The sequence below is a fragment of the Diabrotica virgifera genome, chromosome 9, assembly GCF_917563875.1.
Source record: "Diabrotica virgifera virgifera chromosome 9, PGI_DIABVI_V3a".
Classification (NCBI taxonomy): domain Eukaryota; kingdom Metazoa; phylum Arthropoda; class Insecta; order Coleoptera; family Chrysomelidae; genus Diabrotica; species Diabrotica virgifera.
In genome coordinates, this window is record NC_065451.1 from 158135690 (window position 1) to 158154761 (window position 19072).

Sequence of the window (19072 nt, forward strand, 5' to 3'; positions counted from 1 at the left end):
GAAATACTTGGTAGATATTCTGTGGTATCCCCTGAATAAATACTTAATTTGGCTAATTGGTCCACATGCTCATTATGTTTAATTCCACTGTGTGCTTTGGCCCATATAAATATCTCATTTTTTTTATATTCTTTAAATTGTTTCACCAATTTTTTAATTAATATTATATAGGGATTGGAGTATGTGGTTGGAAAAATAGGTTGGTTAATAGCCGTGAGAACTGACATCGCATCTGTAACAATAGTAACGGAGGATTCCCTGTTAGAAACAAAAACTAGGGCTTGATATATGGCAATTGCTTCCGCACTAAATATGGAAATATTTGCTTTTAATTTGAACATTTTTTCTACCTTTTCCATGGGGATGTAAAAGGCACATCCTGTACCGTCTTCTGATTTGGAGGCATCCGTGTAGATAGTACTGTGGTAATCCCAATTGGATAAGATGCTTGTTATAATGTTGTTATTTGCTCTTCCAGTGTTTACATAATTTGGTTTAATAAATTTAATGTCATAAAAAAATGTTTCAAAATCATTTATATCTGTGTGTGATTTTAAGTTAATAGCTCCATCAGCAGAAACTGTGTTTTCTCTAAGAGCTTCACATAGGGTTGGAGAGTTTTTCTTTATCCAATATTTATTCGTTAAATCATAATTGTTTAAATTTATTAATTCGGTATAAAGGAAAGTGTTCTGGTGTTTAATTTTCAGTAAAAATTTTTCGGCCAGGAAATGTCTTCTAAGAGAAATTGGAGGTTCAAGTGCTTCAACATAAAGGGGCTCAATATAGGAGTTGTCTTCATGGCACCAATACAGATCCGCAGACACTGGTTTATAAATATGTTTAATTTGTTTAGTAAGTTCTTGCTGGCAGATCCATATAACCAACATCCATAATCTACGATAGAGCGAATGTACGTCCTATAAAAAAGTAAGGAAGTCTGAACATCTGTTCCCCACCAAGTTTTAGTTGTCATTTTCAGAAAGTTTAGGCCTTTTTCACATCTATTTAACATATATTCTATGTGAAATTTCCATGTGAGTTTGTCATCCAGTATAATGCCCAAATATTTAACTACCTTTTTAAAAGGAATTTCTCGCTGTTTTACTATAAATGTTTCTATATTGGGAATATTATGTCTACTGAAAATGGTCATTACTGATTTTGTGGTCGACAGTTGAAGGTGGTTTTCTTCCAACCATATTTCTACAACATTGTAAGTATCCATTAAAAATCCAAAAGCTTCATCTCTCTTCTTTGTTTCGCAGTATATGCTGAAGTCATCTGCATATTGGATAATCTTAAAAGGATATTTTTCCAACTTTAATTTATGTAGGTCAGCTGTGTATAAATTGAAAAGCAAAGGACTTAAGACAGCTCCTTGTGGAATTCCTGTAAAAACATATCTTGGGCCTAATAAATGGTTGTTAAAATCCCTGACATAAACATGTCTTTCTGAATATAATCCGATAATAGCATATACTATTGCCTTAGGAATTTTAAAATCAATAATCATTTTTTTACTCAAAATATTTAAGCTTAAGGTGTCATATGCTTTCTCAATATCAATAAAAATTGTTGGGAGATAGTTATTTCTAGAGAAATTATTTTGAATATTTGTTACTAAGGTTGTAAGTGCATCTAGCGTACCCACTCCTCTTTTGTATGCAAATTGATAGGGCGTAAGCAGGTCTTTTTTATGTAGCCACCATTCTAGCCTATGTTTTATCATACGTTCGAAAGTTTTTTGCACACATGATAGCAGAGAAATCGGTCTATGCGAATGGGCCAAATTAGCGTCTTTACTTTGTTTAGGAATCGGTGTGATTATAATTTTTCTAAAGTCTTCAATGCATTCACCTGCAAGCATCTCATCAAAAATTTGTAGAAGAAACCTTTTTGCTATAATTGGTAGGTTCTCTAACATTGGATACTTTATTTGATCAAAACCCGGGGCAGTACATTTTCAACGAAAACTTTTCGTTTATAAATTTGCAAAAGTCTGTGTGTTATTGCGTTGCCGCTCCTGCAATACTTAGAGCAAGTGTATCGATGGATTCTTATGTAGTTTTGCCTTCTGAATCGAAATCTGAAAACGGCATTTCGATACCTCTAACCGTCTTCGAGATAATCGACCTCAAACTCTAAAATGTAACGTCACAATCCGGTTATCTCCTACAGACGCACTAAACGTCAGCTCAAATGGTTGATTAGGAAGTAGGCTACTTTTTTTTAAATCTCGATTTGCCAAGCATAGGTTATTTACATTTGAGTTTGACACTTCGTAAATGTCAAACTAAATTTTAAATTAAGTATTAATAAAACATCAATGACATTTGATAGTGAATTTAATTATTATATAAAATAAATAAGATGTTCAAAAATACAATTTGAGTATAATATTTTAAAAGCAATAATTTATTAACAGCTCTAAAAAGGTTTATACCAGTATACGCCCTCTCCTTTATGATAAATGGACTGTTCCATTTGCTACGAAATATGAAATTAAAATATACCTAGTCGGTTCGCTAAACTCGACACAACTGGTTAGTGATTTTAGTAGGTAATTTTTTATTCTTTTGAGAATTTTGCCGAAATTGGCAAAATTACTAAATATTTAGTAATTATTAACTATTTAGAAATTATTTTTTTGTCGAATTGGCAAAATTATTGACTAAAATCACTAGCCAATTGTGTCTGAGTTTAGCGAACCGACAGTATATGAAATAATATTGTTTAGTATAAAAAATTATGGTCTGATATGTGCAATTACATCCTTCTAATGGAAAAAAAATATTTGAAGATTTTTCTCAAATTACGGATACTAACAACATTTTCATTTATAACTCTTTTATTTTTAATTTGACGAAGAAAAGTTATTCTTCATAAAAAGGTATATAAAAAATATGAAATCGATCAAGAGTAAACTACCTTTATAGTTCATAACATTTAAATTATAATGATATAATTGCACATTAAAACATAATTATTAATTCTAACCTACTTTTCATAATAGCAATTTTCCATATTATGAATTAAACTACGTAAATATACAAAGTTTTCGTTATGATAATGCTCGCATTTTCAACTTGTTTATTTATTAAAGCATAGGGTGAATGCACCAGTAACCGACCATGCACCAGTTACCGACCACTCTTTAAACAAATATTAAAACTAAGAAAATCTTAGAACTTTCAGAAATTATTGCACCGCCCACGTATACTACGTGGCCTTAGGTATGTAGGGAAATTTCGTTGACTTATCCAAAGCAAGTTTAAAGGAAGTGGGAATTTTGGTGTATTGGCAACACTGCCAATAGGTTAAATCTGTGAGCGTGTTACTAGATGCACATGAAGGTAAGCAATTTTTATCTAATTACATCGAATGTTCTTTTGAACTTTTTTAATGTTGAAATATGATATTACTAATTATAAAAGTGTAATAAATACAGTTGACTTGTTATTTTTCTAAATATCTGTAACTAAGTGATTAATTTATGGTGGTCGGTTTATGGTTCACCATTGTAAAACTTTTCCATTAGACGACCAGCTGGTCGCTTTCTGGTTTGGGTTTGTATCCACGGATGATTTGTTAAATAAGCTGTTGCTAGTAGTACGAATAGGGGACTTCAATTTTTATACGTAGATCTAATTTCTGTCCAATAAACGACCAGTGGTCGGCTACTGGATCAAAATGGTGGTCATAAATTGGTACCGTAATCAAACTATTTGTTTTAGATGCCTGAAAAGTATTCTAAAGACGATTTGGTCAATGCTATTAATGAAGTTCGTGATTTAGCAAAAATACGGGAAACTGAGAGGAAGTATAAAGGCCCCGTCTCACCATCAAATAATTGACAGTTATTTGATCAAACTTGACAGTTAGTGACACAAAGTGACAGTTAGTATGTATAGTTTGTGTCACTAGTCAAGTTTGACTGTCAAGTTTGATCAAATAACTGTCAATTATTTGATGGTGAGACGGGGCCTTAATAACATTCCCCATGCCACATTTATGGACAAAGTAAAAGAAAGAACATATTTGGATGCTAAAAAGGGTCATCCAACTATTCTAACTTCAGATGTAAGTATGCAAGTATGCTAACATGCATTTCTATATAGAATATTATATTGATTTGTGCCTAACCCTTTTCTCGTTTTGTAGGAAGAAAACCTCCTAGTTTGTTGGTTGAAGGGAATGGCCAAAAAATGAATACCGGTTGAACCAAGACAACTAATTGATGCTGTTCAAGCAAGAGTTAATAAAAAAAGATCGACGAAAAAGTCCATTTACTCAAGTAAGACCTGGAAGAAAGTGGCTAGATCTTTTTTTAAACGACATCCAAGTATTTTACTGCGTAAACCTGAACCTCTTGGTTTAGCAAGAGGGTTGGTAACTGAACGTGCAATTCGTGAATGGCATCATAACTTTTAAACTTATATAATAGAAGAAACTGGACATGGCAATTTGCTAAAAGATCCTTCCAGAATTCTCAATGGGGATGCATCGGATTTTCGAACTAGCCCAGGAACCTCTTTAGTTATAGGTCCCAAAGGATTTAAAGATCTATATCAGGTTCGAGGTAGTGATAAGGAATGTATTATGGTAATGGTAACATTTACAGCTAGTGGAAATATGGCACCTCCCTGCATCATTTGTCCCTATGAAAGGATACCGGCAGAAATTAGCAGAAACGTAAGTCCTAGCTGGCCATTAGGTAGGTCTAAATACATACATACTGGAAGAAAAAAGATGAAGAAAAAATACAAAAACAACAGAAGAAAAAAAGAAAGACTTGAAAAGAAAACGGAAAAAGAAGAGTTACAAAAAAACAGGCAGCAATACAAGTAACGGATCATCTGAAGAGGAAGATGAATTTATGGACACACAGGACGATTCATTGGACGATGCAAAATTTTCCGACCTTCTACAATCGAGACCTTCTACTCCACATCTAGAAGAACTTCTTAAAGATGCTCAAGAAAGAAACTTTGCTTTGGTAAAATTTCCTACAGAAGGTGGAGGCATAAGCATATTATATAGGTCATGTTGTAAAAATAAAGGAGAACGAAGAAATTTCTTGTTTAAGAAAAAGTCACAAATGTGAAAACAAATTCTTCTTCCCCAATCCCAAGTAGCAATTTGTCGACGCGACAACGTTGTCTACCGCGTGGCAACGTTTTGTTACAACGTTGTTATTGCCTAGAAGACGACCCAATTCTGCACTAATTTGGTGGACGATTTTTGAGTTGTCTTGACGTTGCCTAGGCAACCTTAAGCGTTGCATAAGACAACTGAAACGACCATAAAAAGCGGAATGGGACGTTTCGATGCCGCCGGTTCATCGCCGGCCGTTTCGATGCCGCCGGTTCATCGCCAGTCCATTTCATCGCCGTCATATCTCGCATTTCCTAGAATTCCTAATTAATACTAAAAATAACTAATAATTGTAACTGTCGAAAATTCGGAAATATATCAGATAGCGATTAATTGACTGGCGATGAATCGGCCGGCATCGGCATCGAACTGGCGGCATCGAAACGGCGGCGATGAAACGTCCTAAACCCATAAAAAGTGCCTGCATGCAATGGTTGCTCAAAGAGTCGGACTGGTTATGTTTTTTTACCTATATAAAAAGTAAACTATTTTGACATCATATCAGGTATTTAAATTTATATAAATACATAAATAAGGACTTAAACAAAATTACCTGATGTGAAATTTATAAACGCATCTCAGATTACCGTCAAATATGGATATTCCACCTTTAAAAAACACACGCGCTCATTTTTTATCACCTTTTTAACAAAAAATATGTAAATTTAAAAAATCTAATTTTAATATAAAAGCCAGAATTTATGTTAAAGATGTTTTGTATAAATTTAATGTATTGATGGTGCTTTTAAAGGTATTAGAAAATGCCTGCATTTTTTATATTTTGTGTTTTTATTTTCTTTACATCCCAAAAAAAACCAAAATGGTGCATTAAACAACATTACCAATATTACTTAAAATATACCTTATTACCAACCATAGACGGATGAGACAACCGAGAAGTTCAATCGCCGACCAAACACGGCCTGGACCGACTATCCCAACCACTTTAGAACGCACCCTCTTATTGGGTGACAGAGGTCATGTGACCAGTGCAATGAAGTGCATCGAGTGCAAGGTTCATAAATAGACGTATATGGTATAGGGACCTTGCATCGAGTGCATCATTCTCCTTAACAGCGTTGCCACATTTAGTAGATATCTACTGTTTTGGTATATTTTTGATATTATTTAAAAAATTCTAGTAGGCAATGTTTTTTATTAGATGTTTGGTATATTTCAATATTTTGTTATCACTAAAATAAAATTTGCTTTTTAATAGTATTCACCCTATTTCTAAATTAATTTTCAGACATTTTGTTACAATTTCCCAATGTCATTACCGAAAATAAGATTCAGGACGTAGATGATGATAATAGATGGACAAAGAAATGAAACTGGTAAATACCAGATCTAAATAAGGAAATCTTCATATAATTGGTTTGGAGAATTTTCAAAATGATTGTAACGCTCGGTTTCATAATCAGTTTTTTAAATTTTAAGTAAGTTGGTACCTACCTTTATCACAATTCATATATGGGTAAATGTCAATAAAGTGAAATGTTTACTTTAAGTTGATTATGAAACCGGGCGATTTTGACAGGTAACCGTTAACACAGATTTTACTGTATTTACAGGGCCTAAAAAGAATCTACTGATTTCTATTGATTTTACAATCAATAGAAAATTTTACAAAGTACAAAACTACTATCCGCTGCAAGATAATTCGGATGGAATTCAGACAAAATATGTACAAAAAGTACATATTTTGTCGGAGTTTCAGCCAAATTATCTTGCAACGGATATAGTACCTACTGAAAGAGTAAGAACTGGCCTGGCAACCCTGTCTAGCAAAGCTGATACAAAGATTTAAGCTTATCAAATCTACTGATAAAACAATGGACAATGGAGAAACCAGCTAATAACAAACAAATAAACAGGTTGTCGAAAATTTCCAGCAAAATAAAATATAAAATAATAAGAAAAAAGTAAGGTTATAAAGTAAATTCTTTTTTTGCTCCTGAAGTTGCCGTAAACGTGAAACACATCTATAGAACTATACGTAAAGGCCCTGGGGTAGTGAGAGACAACTACCTAGTCGGCCAGAAAACCCATGGGCGTAAATTAGTTTAGCATTATAACGTTTTTAAGTAGTTGCGATTGTTGAAAAAACTTAACTGTGATATGTAGTTGTCACAATAGTAATAACTTAGTTGCCCATATAACTAAAGATATTACTTAACGTTGTAACATCGTAATGTCAGTCGGGTTAGGGGTCGTTGGCCGAAACAACTGAAAGTCCACTGTGGCAACGTTATATACAGTGCATTTGTTTGTACTGACAACCAATGCGTCGAAAAATTGCTACTTGGGATGTGCCTGATAAAGCTGTAATTGAAAAAGGTAAGTTGTATATTATATAAGTTACAAAAAAACAGGCCAATACAAGTAACGGATCATCTGAAGAGGAAGATGAATTTATGGACACACAGGCCGATGCAGAATTTTCCGACCTTCTACAATCGAGACCTTCCACTCCACATCTAGAAGAACTTATTAAAGCTGCTGAAGAAAGAAACTTTGCTTTGGTAAAATTTCCTACAGAAGGTGGAGGCAAAGAAGCATATTATATAGGTCATGTTGTAAAAATAAAGGAGAACGAAGAAATTTCTTGTTTAAGAAAAAGTCACAAATGTGAAAACAAATTCTTCTTCCCCAATGTCCCCGATAAAGCTCTAATTGAAAAAGGTCAAGTTGTATATATATTAAAACCAACTCTGGTAGTGGTACGAAGCGTCAACAGTCAACTGTTACATTTGAAGTAAATCTAAAGAACTATCTATAATGTTCGGTAAAATAGTATATAGGTACAGTGTAAAATTGACAACAATTCTGTAATTAATTATTTTATAAATTTTTTACTCTAAATAAATGTTTAAAGAATAAAAAGGTCTTTTTTAAATGCAATTTTCGCGTAGTCGAATATTGGTGCATAAGTGGTCGAAAATTGGAAAAAGTGGTCGGTTATTGGTGAATTTGTCAAATAATTTTTAATAATTAAAAAACATAGGTTACGTCAAAGATACTTTATAATATTAACTGTATTTTTAAAGTACATAAAAATGCTAGAAGTTTTACGTCCAAAAACAAATTTTTCAATTTAATATTAATTTTTTAATTTCAAAAATCCTAATTTGGTCGGAAATTGGTACATTCACCCTAATTTAGTTCATTAATGTGAAAATTTTTTGCCAAAAAATGATTTTTATCTAAGAACGTTTGTTCGATATTTACAGTGGAAGGAACAGTCTGGGGAGCTACATGATTAAAAAACTCATCTATTAAATCATCATTATGTGGCTTACCCAGGTTTATTGTTTTACGATTCATTTTTTTTGCTTGTTTCCATATCATGCTCGCTGGAGTATTTTTGTTGAGATTGGAACACCATTCAATCCAACTTTTTTTAGCTTTTTCTTTTAATGTTCGTTTAGTAAGTGCCATACATTTTTGGTAAGCAAGAAAATTATCTTTTGTGGGGGTTTCTTTGTATACTCGCAGTAAATGTTTTCTTTCAGAAATTATTTTGTCACATTCTGCATCCCACCAAGGTGAACCCTAACAACACACAACATTCCAGGAATGTACTACCAAAGTTCTATCAATATTTGAATGTCCTGGACATTTAGGGAACATTCGGTGAACATCTGTTTAAATTATTCCTGGAATGTTACCATAAGACATTCTGTGAACATACTACCAATGTTCCTATATTTTAAGTTGCGAAATAATACATACGTGTAACAGATACAACATTACTTATAACATACCAGACAAACTAAGTGACACTTTAGGCCTACAGTGCAATAATATGTCAAATTTAAAGAGTTTCCCAAGTTCAATTAATACAATATTATAAACATACAAATGTAATAAAAATTATTGTTCGCGAATATTCAATTTGGAATGCGATTTTGTTAATAAAAAAAATACTTATAACTTATGCAAAACCCAAGAGAGGCATTTATATTTATTTCTTTTGCGTTCATTTTCAAATTCGCCGTGCATATATTTTTGTGCATGGCGCTTGAGAGGGCATCACGTGACTAAAAACGACCAACCAACGACCTCGCTTCGGCCATCTTGGCATCTTCATCTTGGCCACCTTGCTTTACCGTGGGTGGATCGTTGTTTGTATTATTTGTGCTTTTTAAGAATATTTTTTTAATTCGGATACTTTTATAATAGCTTTAATAGTATTATTAACATAGTGAATAAAATGGTGTCCTGTTTTTAACGCAGTTGGAGTAGCAGAAACAAATGTAGATAAAAAAATCTGCAGGAATAACGTTTCAATTATGACAGAAGCTCCAAACAAATGACTGTGAATGAAAAGCCCTATTAAAAGGTTAGTATGCAAATATGTAAACGAAGGCATGCCCTGTATTTCAGAAAATAAATTAATACTATTAATACCCTAATAATACTATTCATAAAAAATCTTTTAAGTAACCTAGATATAACAAAGTGAATAAAAGGCATAAATCAGAAGAATTATTATTTTATTTTATAAGTTAATAATTGGTCATATCCATTTATTATTTTAATAATAATTGTGAATAAGCCACAAACTTCGCTTATTCCTAACTAAAATAGTAAATAGAGATAATAACAATAGGATTTGTAAAACTAAAGTAATTCTTTTTGCGTTTTTGCTAATGTATGCCTTTATAAATAGGATGGTAGACCACACACTATAATATGCAGTACCAACTAATAAATACACAGAATATTATAGTCGATTTGCTAAACTCAGTCTCAGTACTACTGAGTCTCAGACACAACTGGCTAGTGATTTTAGTAAATAATTTTGCCAATTTGGTAAAATTGGCAAAAAAAATAATAACTAAATAGTTAATAATTACTGTAATTTTGGCAAAATTGGCCAAAAACAAAAAAAATTACGTACTAAAATCACTAGCCAGTTGTGTCAGAGTTTGGGGAACCGACTATACTAATAAACAATTTCTAAGCTGTTTTATAATATTTTGTGAGTCCATTAATCATATTTTTTATTTAAAACTAAAATTTGTTAATAATGCTTAGTAATGCATATATTTTGTATTTTTAGCTTTCCAGAAGATCCTGCGAAGAAGACATGAAGTATAGATCAGATTTGTTAATAGAGGAGTATGTTCAAAACACTTTTTAGAAAAAGATATTGACAGAACTTCACTTTCATCTGTTCGTTTAAGAGACTGTGCTGTTCCAATAGCTTATTATGTCACACAGGTATATGCATTTTTTTTCTTGGTTTTAACATCTTTAAACGCGAAATACGCAATAGCTTATCGAATTGATGCCATGTTATTTTTCTTTATTAAGGTCTTTGTTTATTATTGTGTATGTGTATTAACAACAGAAACATTTTTGGTTATTCTTTATTTTATTTTATATTTTGTCATCAAGTGTTCAGTCAATGTATGTAGTTTTCTTATGTACACCTTTATGGGTTTATACCTGGTGGATGTATATTTCAATAAATAAATAAATAAATAACCTAATTAATAATACAGTCTGTACAATATAGATACTGTTGTAATTCATTATCTACATCGGAGATCTAAGTTGACATTGTTGCCCAACTGCAAAAAATTTTTGAATTCATTTTAAGTCAAATATATCACATAATTATTGCGAAGTAGATTATACAACAAAACAGATTAATATTCAATGTAAATAAATAAAAACATCAGAAATAGAAAACAAGAATTAAGGTATAATCTTATGTTACAGTTATTAAGGTACCAAGGGTATTATAAGGATAATAACGCTTGAGGTCAATGGTGTTTTTAACAAGGGCCTGAGGGATATACGTTGACCGAAAGCGTTATTATTGTAATACCTGTGGTGCCTTCAACGTTTAATGTCTGACTAAATTATTCTTTATATGCGAAAAATTTGAATGAATTTTGAATTGATTAGTTTTTAAATAAGTACATTTACCAGTAACAGTAGTAACATAATTGTGGTAACCATAGTTTTACTTAGGTTGATATTTGTCAACTTGACAGTATCTAAGTCGTTATTTAAATTTAATGCCCAAGGGCGTTATATCATACTTAACAGACTTCGAAATGTCATTATTTGTCAAATAATGTACCATTAGGACATTAAAGTAAATAATAAAAACAATAAATATAATGAATACTAAATACTTATTTGTTTGTGAAAAATCTATTTCTTTGTGGCTTTTTTGTAATTAACTATTCTAATGAGGAAATAAGCCACAATTTACTTGAAAAAATAATTTTATTAAGGTTTCTACTTCCACGTCGGATGTCGTTGTCAAAATACAAAATGTTCATTATTATTATTTTATTTATTAAATATTATTTATTATTTATTTAAATATTATTTAATATTTATTTTTTTATTATTATTATTTATGCGTATTATTACCTGTAAATAATATTTCTTCTGATTGTTAATTGTAAAGGATAGAAAAATTACCTTTTATTTTATTTTCTTTTAGAATCAGCTGAGAGAAGTGGTCTACAAAAAACCAGAAAGGAAACGGAATATGTGGCTACGAAAAGCAAAAGAAAGGTTTACAAAGCAAATGTGACACATTTTTTTATAATATTTAGGAATGTCAGTAAATTACATTAAAAAATGTATGTAAAGATTTTTTGCAATAAAAATGTTTATATTTATCAAGGATGTATTATTTGGTATGGCCACATATCGTCAGTGATGTGACAATACCTCCTATCTGTTTTTTTCAAGAGATTTGTAAGATAGACTAAAAACTTGTTTCGGCCACCTCCTGTTTTCATATATTTTTTGACTTGTTTTGCAGTAAATTCAACTATCTATTTACTACAAAAAAGTCAGAATACGTACGAAAACAGAAAGTGACCTTAAAAAATGTTTTTCGTCTCCTGCAAACCTCATGAAAAAACATATAGGAGGTATTGTCACATTACTGACGATATATTTCAGTGAATGTCTAAAAAATATACTGTGAATGTTCAAAGAACGTTCGTAGACATTCATGGAATGTTCCAACAAGACATTCAGTCTAAAAAATAGACTGTGAATGTCCAAAGAACATTCGTAGACATTCATGGAATGTTCCAACAGAACATTCTAAGAATATTTAAAATGCTGACACAGCACTTTCCTGGGACTTTCCAGGGACATTCGTGTGCATTTGGGGACATTCCAGGAATGTTTTCAATGTCCTGAGTGTACATTCTAGGAACATTCATGGAATGTTTTGTGTTATTAGGGAAGGTGTTCGATTTTTGCACTTAAATGGTCTGTATTCTTTTAAAGTTCTTTGTGCTGCATTATTTATACAATTTATCAAGAATGCATATTTTTCTTTGGTGGTTGGATATTCTGCATCAGTAAAATTATAAAAGTAGTCTTCCACAATCTCTTTATATTGCTCCCAATTAGCTCCTTTTAGGTTCCATCTATATCGCGGAACTGTGATATCCTGCGGAATTTGTTGCATTGCAAGAGTTATTTTTATCATAAAATGATTCGATCCTAGTGTGTCAGAGTAAACTGCCCAATCTATATCACTAGCTACATCCGAGGAGCAAAAGGTAACATCTATTATAGAATCATTGCAGCCTGGCCGGGTAATGCACGTAGGTTCGCCCGTATTCATAACTACAAAATCACAATTATTACTTGCTTCAATAAGTTGTTTACCAATAGAATCGTTTTTATGCGATCCCCAGGTAGAATGATGCGCGTTAAAATCCCCACCAATAATACATGGAGTTGAAAATTGCGAAAAGATATTTACCCAATCAGTCGTGTTGGTTTTAATGTCCGGTGCCCTATAAACGGAAATTATACTTAAAATTTTATTGTTGAATTTAATATCAATACCACAAACAAGAAGGTCGACATTAAAATTGGAAACTATGCTTAATATTCTAGGTGTGAAATCGATTTTTTGACCAAAATGCAAACTCCAGAAAAACCATCTTGTCTATCCTTACGAATTACATTATAACCTACAAAACTATATACTTTGTTGGGTTTAAACCATGTTTCACTTATTATTGCCACATCAATATTATTATTTACAAGATAATGCATTAAACTATTTTTATTGGAAACAGCAGAACGTGCGTTCCACTGACAAATATTTATTGTCTTTAGTAATGGAGTGAAGGTTACTTTTTACATGTGTCCTCCAACACTTTATTTATTCTTGTTTGAATTAAATCATTATTTAAATTTTTTATATCTTCAATAGTATGAATACTTTTTAAAAAATCAACTATAAAATCTGCAATTGACTTTACAATGTTTTTATTATTTAAATCTTGATAAGTTGGTGGATTATTATTTCGAGGCAGTGGTTGATTAGGGCCAAACTGAAAAGGGAACATCGGTTGTGGAGGAGGAGTGTCATTAGAAATTCGACGTTTTTTATTGCTGTTGCCGGTAGGACTACGTGTAGGATGTGTGGGCAAAACATAATTGCTATTTTTCTTAAAATTGGAGTGTAAAAAGGAGTTAGAATTTCCAGACCTGGATTCAACTGCTGGTAAAGGCGGAAAATTTTCGTTGGACAAAATTTTTTTTATTTATTTATTTATTGCTTATTTACAATCTACTTCAATACAGTAATAAGTAAATATGATGTATGTTCTTGGCTTGTGGCAGGTGTCGTCCATTGACGACTCTCTGGAATTTACCTAGCAGCTAGGTCTTCTGGCCAAAGTCTTTTCAGACGTCTGTCAACCAGTGGGGGGTTGAATAATTCATCTATGAGATGGTTTGGATGGTCTGCGCTGCGATTCATGTACCTTCTGGAGTGGTCAGCAATCACATCATTGATGAAGGGGATGTTGAGGTCTGCATGAAGGGTTTGGTTTGACACATACCATGGGGCTTTAGCTAACATACGAATAGTTTTTGACTGGAATGTCTGTAGTATTTTGGTGTTGGATGGTTTGCTACAGCCCCACAGCTCGATTCCGTATGTCCACACTGGTTTGAGTATTGTTTTATAGATGGTCAGTTTGTTTTCTAATGAAAGTTGCGATCTTCTGTTGATTAGCCAGCTCATATTTTTAACTTTTAGGTCGAGGTGTCGTCGTTTGGCTGCAATATGTGATTTCCAAGTAAGTTTTTCGTCTAGATGAAGGCCCAGGTACTTTACTTCTGTTTTTATTGGTATAGGTGAATTATTTAGGTGTAGTTGTGGACATCTAATTCTTCGATTTGTGAAATTTACTTGACAAGACTTGTTTGTGTTGACGTTTATTTTCCAGCATTTAAGCCAGTCTTCTAGTTCATTGAGATGATTTTGCAATTTGTTAAATGCTAATATTTCGTTGATGTCTGATGCTAGTATACCAGTGTCATCCGCAAATGTTGCCATTAGTGTATTTTCGCTAGTAGGAATATCAGCAGTGAAGATTTGGTAAAGGAATGGGCCAAGTACACTGCCTTGAGGTACTCCGGATTTTATTTGGTGGTAGTTGGATAGAGTACCTTCGTATTTAACTTGGAAGTATCTGTCGGACAAGTATGATTTAAGGAGGAGGTAGATTTGGTCAGTTAGCTGAGTTTTTATTTTAAAGAGAAGACCCTCGTGCCACACTCTATCAAATGCTTGCTGTATATCGAGGAATGCTGATAGACATATTTGTTTCCCTTCTAGGCTCTCTTTTATTTTGTTGACTAATCTATGGCACTGTTGTATGGTTGAGTGATTTGAGCGAAAACCAAACTGATGATCTGGGATAAGGTTTTCTATAGGTATTATTGTTTCTATTCTGTTAAGGATTAACCTTTCGAAGACTTTTGATAAAGTCGGAAGGAGACTTATTGGTCTGTACGAACTGGCTTCAGTTAGAGGTTTACCAGGTTTAGGTATCATTATAATTTGTGCATACTTCCATTGCACTGGAAAATAACATAGTCTCAGGAGGCTATTAAAAATAATGGTTATTAAGACGACACCTTTTCTTGAGAGTTTTTTTAAGATTTCGCCAGTTATGAGGTCAAATCCTGGAGCTTTATGAGGGTTAAGCAGGTTGATTTCGTTACGGACTTCATTTGGTGAGAAGTATTTTAGTGGTAATGATAGCTGACAGGGTGCATTGAGGAAGTCTCTAATTTTCTCGTCGTTAATATCGTTGGCCTCTGGGGTGGAGAAGACGGTTGATAGATGTTCTGCAAATCTGTTGGATTTTTCTATATCTGATCGAGCCCAGGCTCCATCATTTTTTCTAATTGGTGATTTCATTACTACCGGCTTTTTGAATTTCTTTGTGGCTTTCCAAAGAGAGTTGTCGTCAAGAGAAAGGTTTGTGACATATCTTTCAAAGGATTCGTTTTTGGCTGTTTGGATAGCGGAATGAAGTCTGTGTGTGAGTCTGTTAAGATTTGTTTTATCTATCGCGTTTCTTGTTCTTTGCCATTTGTGACGGGCTCTTCTTCTCTCTTCTACTAGTGTTCTAATATGGAGGGGTATACTATACCTTTCATCGATGGTTTTTTCCTTTACAGGAGTAGCTTTCCAAGCGGCCTGTTGTATTTGTTCCGTTAAATATTTTACAGCTTCTTCAATATCGTTTTTGTGCTTGAGTCGAATGTCAAGAGATATTTTATCATTTATTTATTCTTTGAATTGAACCCAATTCGTGTTACTGGAACATAGCCTTGGTGCAGGAGTTTTCCAAATTATATTGGTACTTAAGGTAATCAAGATGGGACTGTGGTCCGAATGGAGATCAAAACTGGGGGTGATGTCGCTGTGTATTTCAGGTATTCCCTTAGTTATAGCAAAGTCTAACAGATCAGGAATTTTGTTGTTATCAGTGGGCCAGTATGTGGGGGTACCAGTTGTTAGGTATTTCAGGTTATTATCTTGTATGATCTTTAATAGATTTCTGCCTTTTGGAGATATCAGTCTTGCTCCCCAGGTTGTATGTTTTGCATTCCAGTCCCCTGCCACTAGGAAATGTGAGCCAAGTTGTTCAAAAAACTCTCTGTATTCCTCCAGATTGATGGTGTGGCGTGGTGGGCTGTAGATAGAAGCTATTGTTAGTGGAAAGGTGAGCGCATGTACTTTTATGATAGTACTCTGAATTTTGTTGGTGATATATGGAGCAAGTTCGTAGTGTTTTATAGCTGTACGAATTATTACAACTGAACCAGCATGGGCTGTTCCATCTGGATGGTTTGCGTAATAGACAGAGTAGTGTGGAATTTTTATAAAAGACCTCTCAGTTGTGTGACTCTCGGATATAAGTAGGATGTCTATTTTGTTTAATTTTAGAAATAGTATAATTTCTTGCACATGGTTTGTTAGACCATTTGCGTTCCACTCTGCTATTCTAAGTGAGTTAGCCATTACGACGTTCTATTTATCACTGTTGTAAGCATGCTTAGTATCATGCTGTTTTGGTTTATCAATTGTGCAAACATATTTTTAAATTCGTTGAGGAACTCTGTAAGTTTATTTGAAAGGTCTGAATTATTGTTGTTGTCTTGTGAAGAAGTATTAGTTGCTGCAACTTGAGCATATGTTACATGTGATTGGTGTATGTGGTGAGCATTAGTGTTATTATTATTTAGGCTTGCAACTCTAGGTATAGGAATGCTGCTTGTTATATTTTTGTTTTTCGAATTGACTAGGTCTTTATATATAACACATCCTTTATAGTTTGCTGGATGATTGCCATTACATAAGGCACATGTTGCTGGTGTGTCGCGTGCTTTTTTGCAGGTTTTTGTGTCATGTGATCCTCCGCATTTAACACAGGCGAATGGCCTTAGGCAGTAACTTTTTGAATGCCCGTATTTTTGACACCTTGTGCATTGAACTATTGTATTTTTTATTCTAGGTGGTTCTACTGTTATTATGCAGTTTCGTAGGACTTGTAGGTTAAATATGTTTTTGTTGTTTTCGTTTGGCTCTATATCGACAAAGAATAAGGGCAATGGTTCTTTGGTAACTCTATGTCTAACATTAATTATGTTGCGAACTTTAAAACCCTTATTATTTAATTCATGCGAGATATCTGCTGTGGGTATTGAATGGTGTAATCCTCTTATGACAACTCTATAGGCCCTCTCTTGTTTCGGTTGGTAAGTGTGATGTACAATGTTTTCTTTTCTAAGGTGCTGTATGAGTGTCCTGTAGGTGTCTGAGTTTGTAGGGTTAATTTTTACTGTATTATTTGAAATGGTTTTGGTGTAATAGGTTTCTGCCGCAGTTGCAGTTGAAAGGTTTGCTATCATAGCACTATAGTCAGTAACTCCATAAATATAGATTGGTGGCGGTGAGGGATCTTTTTTGGTGATATTTGTGTTTTGTGTATTTGATAAATTGTCTGTTTGTTCATCTAGATTTTCTTTTGAGAGGGAATCAAATCTGTTTTGTGTTTGGATTTGGTTGGACATTTCTGAAGTCGTTTGTCTTTTCATCCTTTTTCTCTTATTGGCAACTTCTTGCCAAGGATGTTTATTTTGGTTTTCTGTTTCGTTAAGTTCTATGTCGCTATCGCTATCTGTGTAGTTATTGGTGTTTTGTGATGATGAGAGTGAGCATTGAGGGTTTGTGGATAATGTTGTGTATTGTGACTGAATAGGGTTTTGAGTGTTTTGAATATTTTGTGCAGTTGATTGACTAGGAAATTGTACTTGGTTTGGTATAGCTATTTGGGTTGGAATAGGTATTTGGTTTGAGCATGACATTTGATTTGTTATCTGGTTAGATGGTGTTTGATTAAAATACAAAAATGGTACTTGCGGTTTTACTGCTGTTTGGTTTGACTGGTTCTGGTTATTTATTGTTGGGACATCCTGTATAGTATTCATTTGTTGATAAATTGGTTGGCCATTATTATCAAATCCTAATAAGTTCCCCGAAGGGAACATATTTCTTTTGTTTGTTTCACTAATCACTTGGTTTTTTTTACTTTTCACTTTAACAATTTTTTGATGCTGATAAGATAATTACTAGTTAATTAGGTAGTTTTACGATAAGGAAGTTCTCTAGCGCTTTTTTTTTGGACAAAATTGAAAAACTATTTTTAACAGATATTCCCGAATAAGACATTTCATATTTTTCTCTTGCTTCAATAAAGGAAATATTCTCCACAACCATAATATTCTTAATTTTACGTTGTTTCTCATAATGCGGACATTTTCTTGAAATGGAAACATGGTCATTAGTTTTGCAATATATACAGCGAATTTCTGAATCGTTACAAACGTGATTTTCGCCTTTTACGTTACTACATTTAATGCACAATTCCTCAACCTTTTTACAGTTCCCGGAAATGTGTCCAAAAAGCAGACACCGGAAACATTGAGTAATTCTGCTGAAAAACCGCTCTACCGAAAAATAAACACTATTTATTGAAATATAATTGGGTAAAATATTCCATTCAAAGGTTAAAATAACGGTTTTTTTGGGGACATACTGTATATCACCATCCTTTTCTATTCTACGATGTGTACGTTTATCATCAACTACTGTTGCGGAAGATGTTATGTTATCTAAAATATATTTCGTATCGTATTGAGTATCAACATCTCTTATCAAACCCTTAATTTCCAATAAATGATTTGGTATAAACGCTACAAGATCATTTTCTGATAAAAGAGGATTGTTTACCAAAGCATTGGCATCAGAACATGTTTTTAGACAAACTTTTATTCTATTTTTTCCAACGCTTCGAATTTGAATAATATTCTTAACGTTCAATTTCTTATGTAAGAGATCTGCCACAAATAAAAGATGTAAACGACCTGCATTTTGAATATTTTTCCGTTCGATATAAACACAAATATTATTCAAATTATACTTATCCCCATTCCTTAGGTTAAAAAGTTTAGGTATTTTGTTTTGTTTATGAATATCCTTTTCATTATCACTAATGAGCTGACGACTGGTTCCAGCTGTTGCTTCAGAACAAGCAGTGGT